We start from the raw sequence: 12,401 nt of genomic DNA, 5'->3' as shown, positions 1-12,401 counted from the left end.
TGCATTTCCGCGTGGAATTTTCTGCATAATGTGCACAGCGGATTTTGTTTTCCATAGGTTTACAACTTTACATGGTACTGTACACCACATGGAAAACTGCAGCGGATCCGCAGCCAAATCCGCAACGTGTGCACATACCCCAGGATAATTAGTCACTCAGTCACTCATTTAAAGGGAACCTGTCACCCCCCCCCCAGGGCCTATTAAAGTAAAAGAGCCACCTTACAGCAGCACTAAGGCTGCATTCTGTTACGGTGGCTGTTATGTTTTTTATCCCTATTATCCCAGAAATAATTACTTTAATAAATTTCGCACCATACCTGTATTGAGTCAGGGAGGTATGTTTTCTCCCCGACTGAAGCGCCTCGCATCCATCCATCATGCCCCTCTGGCCATCGGGCGCCGCCACCTCTGTGTCTCCTCACGTCACCGGCGCCTGCGCTGTACAATCATTTTTCGGGCATGCGCCATCCGCGCTGCCCTGGAACTTACATCCACTGATGTACGGAGATCGCGCCTACATGTAGCGGAGGCCCAAGATCCCGCCCCGCAGTGTGTTTTGATGTATTGACACTGCAGGGCTGGGAATCTGGCGCGTGCGCAGTGACTCTCTCTGCACCTGTCCCCATCTCCCTCCGCCTCTTTCCGGCGTATTCCAGGCGCAGAGATCCACACTAGACAGGCAACAGATTCAGCCCCGCAGAAGGGAGATGGGGACAGCCGCAGAGAGATTTACTGTGCAGGCGCCAGATTCCCAGCCCGCCGTGTGAATACATCATAACACACTGCGAGGCGGGATCTGAGGCCTCCGCTACATGCAGGCCCGATCTCCGTACATCAGTGGATGTAAGTTCCAGGGCAGTGCGCATGGCGCATGCCCAAAAAATGATTGCACAGCGTTGGCGCTGGTGATGTGAGGAGACACAGAGGAGGCGGCGCCCAGGGGACTGAGGGGGACGATGGACAGCTGCGAGGCACTTGAGTCAGGGGGAGAAAACATACATCTCTGACTCAATACAGGTATGGCGCGCAATTTATAAAAATCAATATTTCTGGGGTAATAGGGATAAAGAACATAACAGCCACCTTCACAGAATGCAGCCTTAGTGCTGCTGAAGGTGGCAAAAAGCTTAATAAGCCCGGGGGGTGACAGGTTCTCTTTAAAATGCTTGTGCGGACACTTAAAAAAACATAAAATAACTAATTTTCTTCAATGATCCTGTTCCAACACTTTCTCTGTCTTTCACCAGTATCAGTGACAGCAATCAGTGACTGCATTCACACCTGTGCAGTGGCGCGGGTCACTGTGCTCTATAGAAGCTGCAGTAACCAAGTCTTGCGAGATTTGTGAAGTCTCACGAGACTTTGTGCAACTTCAATAGAGCACAGTGTCCCGCGCCACTGCGCAGGCGTGAATGCAGTCACTGAATGACATACATACAAAGGAGGGGCGTCAAATTGCAGGCGGTGGGGCAGGTGTTACAGACAGCGGGGCAGCTCCCTTTACTGTGATCGTCGTTGAGCCACGTCAGGAGCAGTCGGCGGGGCGGGTATTACAGACAGCGGGCAGCTCCATGGGAACTTCTTTCTTGTGACCGTCGGCGAGCCACATGTCAGGAGCAGGCGAGCCACATGTGGCTCGCGAGCTATAAGTTGGGGACCCCTGTACTAGAGTGATATCCGAGTAACACTGAGCACATTCGCTCATCGCTAATGCCCACAGTCAAAGTGCCAGAATTTTTTAAACTAGAATTGCTACTCCAGTCCACGAATAGAGTAGCATTACTCATGAGGTGCAAGGGAGGTGAACACAACAGAGAAAATGCGCCAATATCATTAAGTGGTGTGTGCCTCCTAATTAATTCAGTGCATCGTACTCCAGCGAACCGTTCATTCATTCAATGCTTTTAGTGACTCATATTCTCCAGAGAAATATCACTTTGAATGAAGATAGAAAAGTTCATTCAGCCTTGTACATATAGGAGCCTGCAAAGAAGTCAAAGCATCATCATGATTAAAGCACTTTCTTAGTTTGTCTAAGGATTGATTTAACCCGTGTGTCTAATAAATCACTATAGCACAAGATTCAAAATGAGCTCAGGAGCTTTCCTTAATGGGCAATGGTTTGTATGCACTAACATCAAATACGGTTCATCATACAATGCACTGTAAAACCAATTACTACCACTTAAATAAGCATTAATTCCTGTTAAGCAGCAACATGTGATCTAGTTTCTTGGCTTCCACTACGGATTAGTTAATGTTATACGTACATAAAGTAGAATCAGATGCATTTGGATACTTAGCTTCCAGACGGCTAGAAAAAAAATCTGCTAAACAAGTGTCTTCTGTCCAAAAACAAAGTGCCGCCTGCAAACTCCTAAGGGTAGTTAAAAGTGTCAACCTCAAAAATGACACAGTGATTTCACATGGATAAGGTTTGTCATACCTTTTTAGTAGATTATTGATAATTATCTCTAATGAGGTTGTGGTAATGTTGCAATTACCTGAGCTATCAGAGTGTTCATGAACTTAACGTGAACCTGTCAGCAGGATTTTGCTAAGTAAACTATAACCACTGTCAGGTTGCTGCTGTTGAACTGATTGAAATGATACTGCGGTGAATAAATCCAACTTTGGTTCTTGTGTAATCAGTGTTGGAAGTTTTCAGTTAATGAGATGCTCATGCTCTGGGGCGGGACTGTAGACAAAGTGTTCTCTTCATGCTCTAAGCCAGAGAAACCAAGGCCCACAGGCTGTCCCAAAGCACAGTAAGTCTGTCTCTATGATGAGGAACATGTTTGTGCTTTGGGTGCAGGAACATTAAGTTGAAGGTTCCCGCTTGGAAACAGGGTGCCAGGTTCATGGGCCCTTATAAGATTGTGGCCGTTGTAGCATGCCACCTTGCTTTGCCACCCACTTAAGGATCCATAATGTGTTTCATTGATCTCTTCTCAAGAAATATGTTGTGTCCCCTGTACAATCACCTATCCTGCCATCTCCAGTCATTGTGGATGGAAATTTGGAATTTCAGATAGCCAAGACCATCGATCCTTGCTTAGTTCGTCGGTCGCTTCAGTATCTGGTACACTGGAAGGGATAAGGTCCAGAAGAGAGGATGTGGGCACCAGCATCTTACATCCATGCAGAAAGGCTAACCCGGTCTTTTTATGTGGCACAACATGATAAACCAGGATCTGAGGTTCCGGAGGCCCTTCATAGAAGGGTGGTACTGTCATGTGTTTACCGCAACAGAGAGGAGCCAGAAGACTGCAGCATCTGGTTTCTCTTACTCCTGCACTGATTAGAAGCACTTCACCTTCATATTAAATGGTGTAAATTTCTTTTAGCAGTACAGGGGTTAATTTGTTCAGTTGAGAGCTCCTGGAAGCTTTCCTGCGATAAGTCTCAGCTGTGCACTGCTAGCCACTCATATCTCCTATATTAACTGGGTCCTGGCTAGCACTCATTGTCAGAGCAGGCTTATGTTGCATGGCTGGAAGTTGTTGGTAGTTATTGGAGAAGGCAGTTGGTGGATTTATCTGTGATTGTTGCTAGGTTTTGAGTGTGTAATAATTCCCTTTATTCTCCTACTTTGGTTTAACCTCATCCTCCACTCCCCGATACATTCATCAGTTATATGTGAGTATATTTGTATGTTTGATATTTTTCGTTACCCGTTCATATTACCTTGTTAGTCTAACTGGTTACAGCCTCTTCCCTGCGTGTGGGAAGGGTGCAAACTGAGGGCGGGTTCAGAAGCTAAGGCAGGGCATGTGGCCATGGCATCTTCACAATCACAAGTAATCCGGGGAACAGGGTGAGCTAGAGCGCCCCTAGCATTAGGGACAGGGAAGGAGCCCCAACAAAAGAGTCATGACATTTTTCTAATAAAGACTGTACTGAAGATCAGGATGCTGAAATTCCCTTTCTTTTCCATGTGATTTTCCTGTGGCACTGCAAGTTTCACTGCAAGTCATCACATTCTGGACAACTACACACTTCCAGTTTCATATGTGGAGGAAACTATGGACATCAAACCAGTTGCTGGATCAAGTGCCTATGACGCACTATACTTTCCTGCTGATATAAACGTGTTCACACTCACACAATGGAAATGTCGCATCTACAACCAACCGGTGCCTGTATAGACTAGAAAAGCCCTACCTCTAGATAACTAAAAACATCACCTCAGACCTGGATCCTTAAAAGACCATTGAGAGGTTTTTCGTACCTACCAAGGAACAGGAATGGAGGTCGCAACACACTACCAGCAATGGGAAAGGAAAGTGTGAGGAGAAATACGAGAACCCACAGTGAGAAACTAAGACACTTTCAAATAAGGTGGATGGGTGAAGGTTAAGGAGTACAAAAATATAAGAAACAAGAAAGGCCTCTCAAGAACCTAATAGTGGCAAAAGAAAAAGGTCCTGGGAGGAAAAGCAAATCAACTTGCAGCAAAAAAACAACTGGAGTTTACCCAGCAAGGTAAACAACTAATAGAAAGAGCTGGAACTGCAAAGAAAATATAGCCAGTAAATATAGCCAGTAATGAAGTGCGGAGAAGGATACTATATAAAGCCCCACCTATAACACGATTGGGCAAACAGTGAACTTACTAAGCCCAGTCTCACAAGATAAACCTGAGAACTACAGAGATTTGAAATGTGCCTTTAGAACCGTAATTAGTGACCTCTGCATCACTGCTGCTGAAGAACTAGATCTGTTGATCATGTGGCTCAAGACACAATCCACATGTTGGGTCAAAAGACTGAGATCTCTCCACATCAGTAATCCAGCAGCTTTTCTCATAGCTGCATGGGAAAGACTAGAATGAAACTTTAGCAGTCCCAAAGCTATAGAGAACGCATTGTTCAAGCAGCTTCAAGATTTTCAAAAAGTATCCAGTAAGGACAGTTCAGAATTTGAAGCACTCAGTGACTTGCTGTTACAGCTTCAGCTGGTCACAGAAGACACACACCTACCTGGCCACAGCTACCTGACACTGCTGTTGGGTAAGCTCAAATGTTTCTATGATGCCGTACAATAAAGGTGGTCCACAGTTGGGTCAAGAGAAAATAAAGTATCTTTTCCTCCATTTTCATACTGTCATGATCTCAGTGCGGGTTTGACTCGCACACGTGGGGTTAATGTCTGGAACCAGTGCTGATGACTGGCATTTCTGAGGTTAAAGGTTGTGATCCCAGTGCAGGCTTACCTGCACACCTGGGGCTATGATTGTGGCCTCTCCCTGGTTCTGGGAGAGGCTTCTTATAGCCTCAGGACGCTCCCATCCCCATCAGTTATACTTTCGCCCCTGGCATTGTGTGGTGACCCCTGAGTGTGTTTGTGCTGTGTTCTGGTTGCTTGATTTTCTGTGTGTATGACTCGGTCTGTTCTCTGGATATTGCTTTGGATTCTGCTTGGTACCTTCTATGTCTGTTTGGTTTTGACTTCTGCTTTGCCCTGACTATCCGTTCTGTCTCACACCTGGTACTTTACTGATATCTCTGTGTATGACCTCCATTTTGCCTGACTGAGTATTTCTGTATAGTGTCCTGCCATCTCTCAAAGCAGGACACTAAGCCCCACCCCCTTGCAGTCACATGACCGTAGGTCCTGTGACTGCTTGCTAAACTTCAGCGTCCACAGGTCCTGTGCATCTGTACTTTCCAGCTGTACCTGACCCCGGGCCCCCCTACAGTGCGGGTGAGTCCCTGCTCAGCGGAGGCTGCACGCCAGCGCTGACAGGATCCTGACACATACTTCGAGTTTATCAAAGTGTGAGGGATGAAGTAAATTTCTCTCCACTCCTGAAATGTGCCCACACCCTTGGCATTCATTCCCCAGTATCATTGCTTACCTTTAATTAACTCAAGCCCTTTGGAGCTCTTAACACAAGAGAGTTAACTCTGTGCAGGAACAGCCAAATTGGATTCTTTTGTCTGACTCAAACATATGGAGACAGCATGGCACAACAAGTCACAGCAAGGCTCTGATTTATTGAATCTGGAAAATTACCTATAATAACACAATGCAATATCTCTGAGCCTAAACCGAGCACATTCTTGGAACCGGCATTCCTTCTCCCACATGCCTGTGTCCTGCAGCCACCTGTAGCACTCTGCGTTACTGAGTTATAAAGCTACTATGGATTACATATGGTAGGCATATTTGGTCTCTATGTACAGATAAAATCCAGCAGAATCCACTTGCACCATTGCTGGTCAATTCAGAGCTTCGGGCAGAAAGTTAGGAGCCTCCACGGTTCTGGACAGAAAATCATACTCTCAGAGATGGGAGGAGAGAGGCTGCACAAGCCCAGGGGTGGGCAAAAAGTGTGGGAGGGAACATCCTAGGAGATAAGAGACAGCTTCTCATTTTGAGCTTAGTTTTTTTACTGGCTGGATGATCCGTTACCAGATGCAGCCACGAAAACCACGTAACTAAGATTTGGACCGGTGATCCTGCAGTGCCTCCCTGTGGTCACATGCTACATAACACAGTAATTGCAACCTATCTATTCCCTATCCTTGTACTACACTAGATGGACTTAAAGTCTCCCTTCAACCTTAATAACTATGTTACTATGTTACACTTATGACTGTATACCTGTACACTGTTCTTGTAAATATATATCTGTGTATTTATAGTGTGCCTTTTCGGCGATTAAATATAAAATTAATCTTGGGCTGCTCTTTTATCTCGATACACAAATCCCCACGTCTGCACGCTCGGCTGGTTATATTATACACTACCTGGGTTGGTTTCTGACCTGATATAAGCCTGTTGTCGGACGGGGCTTATTTTGAACTAGGAACTGGTAGCAGCATACGGTACTGTGTTAGTGAGGAGCCCTGACAGTGACGGCCGGAAGGTTTATATACTGTATATATCCCCAGCTGGTGATGTATATCCCTCCTCACTGGGAGCTACTCAATAACTCGTATCTATAAGGGAAGCCTTTCCGGCGACTATTTTCACTCGGTGCAGTTCCCTGACTGACCTGGGACAAGTGGTGGCGCCAGAGAGCCAATCCCTGCTGGATCCTTCTCTCCCCTCCCCTGTGGTGAGTGAAGTCGACACCCCCTTTCCCTGTGCGTTTCGTCACAGATTCAAGTTTATCAAGGATACTACTGTTAGGAATACCTGCTATGGATGCAATCATCCTCCAATTTCCAGAATGCTAAGCTTGTATGTCCATACTGGGCGCAGAGCTTTTGCGCACTTGGGTGGTGTCACTACACACGGTGGTGCCTCATGTGTGGAAGTGGTGAGTGATGTGGGAACACGGGACCCAGTGCTTTCTACTTGTTTAGCAAACCAGTAGACATGGGATGCTGTGTCTCCTGAAAATACTTCCTTATGCATGACTCATATCTTACCATATGGTTGCAGCACTTATTTTCAGCATTGTCTGTTGTAAGCCATTGGTAAGAATGTGTGCACTCTGCTGTTCAGGTGAGCAGTCAGTGGCTTTGTACAACAGTGGTCACCAACCTTTTCTGCACCAGGGACCAGCTTCAAGCAAGACCATTTTTACATGGTACCTCTTACACCTCCTACCACAAGGCATAGTGGGGAGGATGCAGATCAAGCAGTCAGTCCTACCACAGTGTCTTCTTCATGCACAGAAGTCTCCAGAGAAGGTCCCTGGGACAAGTCATGTGTGAAGTTATGACTAGTAAATGTGTATCCCAAGGGTCAACTACAGAAAGTCATAAGGGTTTACACCATCTTGGACAATCAAGGACAGAACTCTTTGATCTTTTCAATTTAAAGTAAAATATTTACCCTTGCAATTAGGCACCTGTAGTGGTGTTAGAGAGAGCTCTGGGAGAAGAGCCAATGGACTTATAGTAGATTCTTTTGTGCCGCATGTATACCAACTCAAACCAAGCTCAATTTTTGCGTTTTTTCTTTGTATTTTTGCATTCTGTGCAAGCCGGGGTGTGACCTCCCTCTCCTGAGCTGGAAATTGTATTTAAAGGCTTCCCCTGACTGGTGTCCAATGGTTGGGATCCAGTCCTTTTGTCTGCCCTTATTCACACACTGAGGTCAACTCTTACATATGGCAAGGTTTTTAATATTAGACAGTGTAGGACCGCCCCGATCAGAGTCATCTTGTCGACATTGGGATGACTTTTATGCTATTTTTTATCAAAAACAGTATTACTAAGAACTCTGTATTATTTAAATGCACTTTTCCTTTTTATTTATTTAGTTATAGCAGGGTTTTGCTCATTTTTTTCCTGTAGGTTTTGTATGCACAGAAGTCTGCGGAGAAGGTCTCTGGGACAAGTCGAGTGTGAAGTTATTACTAGTAAATGTGTATCCCAAGGGTCAACCACAGAAAGTTATAAGGGTTTATGCCATCTTGGACAATCAAGGTCAGAACTCTTTGAACTATTCAATTTAAAGTAAAATGCTTACCCTTGTATCTTAGGCCTGTTTCACACATCAGTTTTTTTGTGTCAGCTAAAATCCGCCAAAATGGCGGAAAGCGGATCCGTTGTTAACTGATGTGAACGGATGCCACCGGACCGTTTTTTTGACGGATCCGCCGAATGAAGAAATTTAAAGGTACCGCTGCCCGGGAAGGAGAGAGAGAGAAGAGAGAGAGGAGAGAGAGAGAATTTTTTCTGTCAGCCAGAAATGATTTCAGGGTTAAATTTCCGCCTGACTTCATTCCTCTGGGCATGCACACTATAAAAATGCGGATCCTGCAGCACAAAAAACGTTACTTGGTCCATCCAGGCATCTCGGCGGACGCCAAAAAATTGACGGATCCGCAAAAAAACGGATCCAACGGATGGCCATCCGTCAAGATACGCCGGTAATGCAAATCAATGGGGAAAAAAACGGATCCGCCCCAAAAAACGGCAGATTTTGACTGATGGTCAAAAACGGAAGTGTGAAACAGGCCTTAGGCACCCATAGTGGTGTTAGAGAGAGCTCTAGGAGAAGAGCCAATGGACTTATAGTAGCTTCTTTGGAGAACAATGTGGAAATACTCCTACCCACTCTCATCAAGTGCAACCAGATACCATCCAATAGGAAGGAGGTCATCTCACCAGCAGCTGCTCTTTATTACCCTCATCTAAAGGCTATAGCCAACAAGATACCAGCCTTTGACAACAATGCAGATATCCTAATTCTGCTTGACAGAAACATTTTCCAGCTGCACAAGGTAAGTCAGGAAATCAACAGACCACATGATGTGCCATTTGCCCAATGATTTTATCTAGGCTAGGTTATCATAGGTAATATCTGCATAGATAAAATGACGAGGCCTACAAAGATTTCCTCATTATAAACCAAGGAGAAAACGGAGTGTATATACAGTGCCTACAAGTAGTATTCAACCCCCTGCAGATTTAGCAGGTTTACACATTCGGAATTAACTTGGCATTGTGACATTTGGACTGTAGATCAGCCTGGAAGTGTGAAATGCACTGCAGCAAAAAAGAATGTTATTTCTTTGTTTAATTTTTTTTTAAATTGTGAAAAGTTTATTCAGAGGGTCATTTATTATTCAACCCCTCAAACCACCAGAATTCTGTTTGGTTCCCCTAAAGTATTAAGAAGTATTTCAGGCACAAAGAACAATGAGCTTCACATGTTTGGATTAATTATCTCTTTTTCCAGCCTTTTCTGACTATTTAAGACCCTCCCCAAACTTGTGAACAGCACTCATACATGGTCAACATGGGAAAGACAAAGGAGCATTCCAAGGCCATCAGAGACAAGATCGTGGAGGGTCACAAGGCTGGCAAGGGGTACAAAACCCTTTCCAAGGAGTTGGGCCTACCTGTCTCCACTGTTGGGAGCATCATCCGGAAGAGGAAGGCTTATGGAACTACTGTTAGCCTTCCACGGCCTGGACAGCCTTTGAAAGTTTCCTCCCATGCCGAGGCCAGGCTTGTCCGAAGAGTCAAGGCTAACCCAAGGACAACAAGGAAGGAGCTCCGGGAAGATCTCATGGCAGTGGGGACATTGGTTTCAGTCAATGCCATAAGTAACGTACTCCACCGCAATGGTCTCCGTTCCAGACGAGTCCATAAGGTACCTTTACTTTCAAAGCGTCATGTCAAGGCTCGTCTACAGTTTGCTCATGATCACTTGGAGGACTCTGAGACAGACTGGTTCAAGGTTCTCTGGTCTGATGAGACCAAGATCGAGATCTTTGGTGCCAACCACACACGTGACGTTTGGAGACTGGATGGCACTGCATACGACCCCAAGAATACCATCCCTACAGCCAAGCATGGTGGTGGCAGCATCATGCTGTGGGGCTGTTTCTCAGCCAAGGGGCCTGGCCATCTGGTCCGCATCCATGGGAAGATGGATAGCACGGCCTTCCTGGAGATTTTGGCCAAGAACCTCCGCTCCTCCATCAAGGATCTTAAGATGGGTCGTCATTTCATCTTCCAACAAGACAATGACCCAAAGCACACAGCCAACAAAACCAAGGCCTGGTTCAAGAGGCAAAAAATCAAGGTGTTTGAGTGGCCAAGTCAGTCTCCTGACCTTAACCCAATTGAAAACTTGTGGAAGGAGCTCAAGATTAAAGTCCACATGAGACACCCAAAGAACCTAGATAACTTGGAGAAGATCTGCATGGAGGAGTGGGCCAAGATAACTCCAGAGACCTGTGTCGGCCTGATCAGGTCTTATAAAAGACGATTATTAGCTGTAATTGCAAACAAGGGTTATTCCACAAAATATTAAACCTAGGGGTTGAATAATAATTGACCCACACTTTTATGTTTAAAATTTATTAAAATTTAACTGAGCAACATAACTTTTTGGTTTGTAAGATTTATGCATCTGTTAATAAATCCTGCTCTTGTGTGAAGTTTGAAGGCTCTAACTTATTTGCATCTTATCAAACCTGCTAAATCTGCAGGGGGTTGAATACTACTTGTAGGCACTGTATAAAATGCCAAAATTTATTAATGTCATATCAAAAAGGTCATAGTAATAACAATAAAGTACAAATACAAACAGTAAAAGATACAAAAGGATGGACTGATGGGGAAACCCAAAATAGTGCCCAGCCAGCTTAAAGAGTAAAGTGCCTAGGCAGAAAGCTGCTCCAGTATAATCTCAAAGCCTGCTTATTACAGTGGTAAATCACAAAACAGCACATAGGCAAAATGAATCAGCACTTACCAGTAAGGGGAGCAGGCACAGGGCACCAGAATTAGGATCCTACAGAGGACGCCTCTCCATTACTAAGCCGCGGACTTGATGTCACCGGATAATACAAAGGTGACATCAACCCCACAAATATGAACCCCACTTGCAACCGCTACAGGGCAGGTGGGAAGAGGCGGGCAAAGGGCCAGAATTAGTGCATCTAAAGGTACTGTCGCACTTAGCGATGGACCAGCGATCCTGACCAGCGATATGTCCCGGTCAGGATCGCTGGTACATCGCTAAGTGGTCGCTAGTGAGCTGCCACACAGGCAGATCTCACCAGCGACATCGCAGGGGTAGGGGGTCGCTACTTACCTGTCAGACGCGGCAATCCTGACGTCCTCCCGCCCGCGTCCACGCGTCGCTCGTCTCCACAGCAGGAAGCCCCAGCAGGAAGCTGACGACGAGAAACGGTTCAGGACGTTCTCGCGCGATCAGCGATAAGCAGCGGGGGAGCCGGTCGGAGGCAAGTATCACATGTAGCGATATCGCTAGCAATATCGCTGCTACGTCACAAAATCGGTGACTTTACAGCGATATTGCCAGCGATATCGCTTAGTGTGACAGGCCCTTAATAGATGTGTCTTTTCTGAGGCGGAAGTGGGCTGCTATTTTAGGCTGGAGGGATCAATAACCATGACCCCTTACCAGCCTGAGAATACCAACCCCCAGTTGTCAGCTTTTGCTTGGCTGGCAAAAATGGGAGGGGACCTCATGCTGTTTTTTTAATTATTAATTTCAATAATTTAAAAAAACAGCGTGGTGACCCCTCTATTCTTGACAACCAGCCTTGCTGAAGCTGACACCTGGTTGCCTGGCTGGTTATCAAAATTACAGGGGAACCCATGCTTTTTAAATTTATTTATTCATTTATAGCGCAGGAGCAGGCTGATGAATACTCCCATCAGCCGGCGCCTGCTCTCACTGTTATTAGCGGCAACAGGTGTAGGCTGATGGGAGTACTAGTCAGCCACCGCTTGCTGTCGTTATCAGTTGAATATAATGTTCATCATTCTCCCCTGCTCATGCTGATCACTGGCAGAGCAGGAGAAAATGAATTGAGCCGTCTTCAGCACCCGGCGCCGGGGAACAGCGCTAAGTGCACCGCTGCTTCCTTAGCATGTGTGTGTGATACTGATTTACTTAAATCCCTCAAATCCTTAATCATTTGCAAGGTATTTAGCTGGCTAGCTGTTAGT

At 45.6% G+C, this 12,401-nt stretch overlaps 1 protein-coding gene across 2 annotated transcripts in view; it reads right to left on the bottom strand.

The window, feature by feature from the left end:
* SPON1 (spondin 1) overlaps nucleotides 1–12,401 on the bottom strand; it is a 744,565-nt gene that overhangs the window by 561,398 nt on the left and 170,766 nt on the right. The window lies entirely within an intron of this gene.

The sequence above is a fragment of the Dendrobates tinctorius genome, unplaced genomic scaffold, assembly GCF_039654945.1.
Source record: "Dendrobates tinctorius isolate UK_male_01 unplaced genomic scaffold, ASM3965494v1 ptg000048l, whole genome shotgun sequence".
NCBI lineage: Eukaryota > Metazoa > Chordata > Amphibia > Anura > Dendrobatidae > Dendrobates > Dendrobates tinctorius.
The sequence above is the reverse complement of the archived record's forward strand: the minus strand, read 5'-3'. Positions and strand labels throughout refer to the sequence as shown.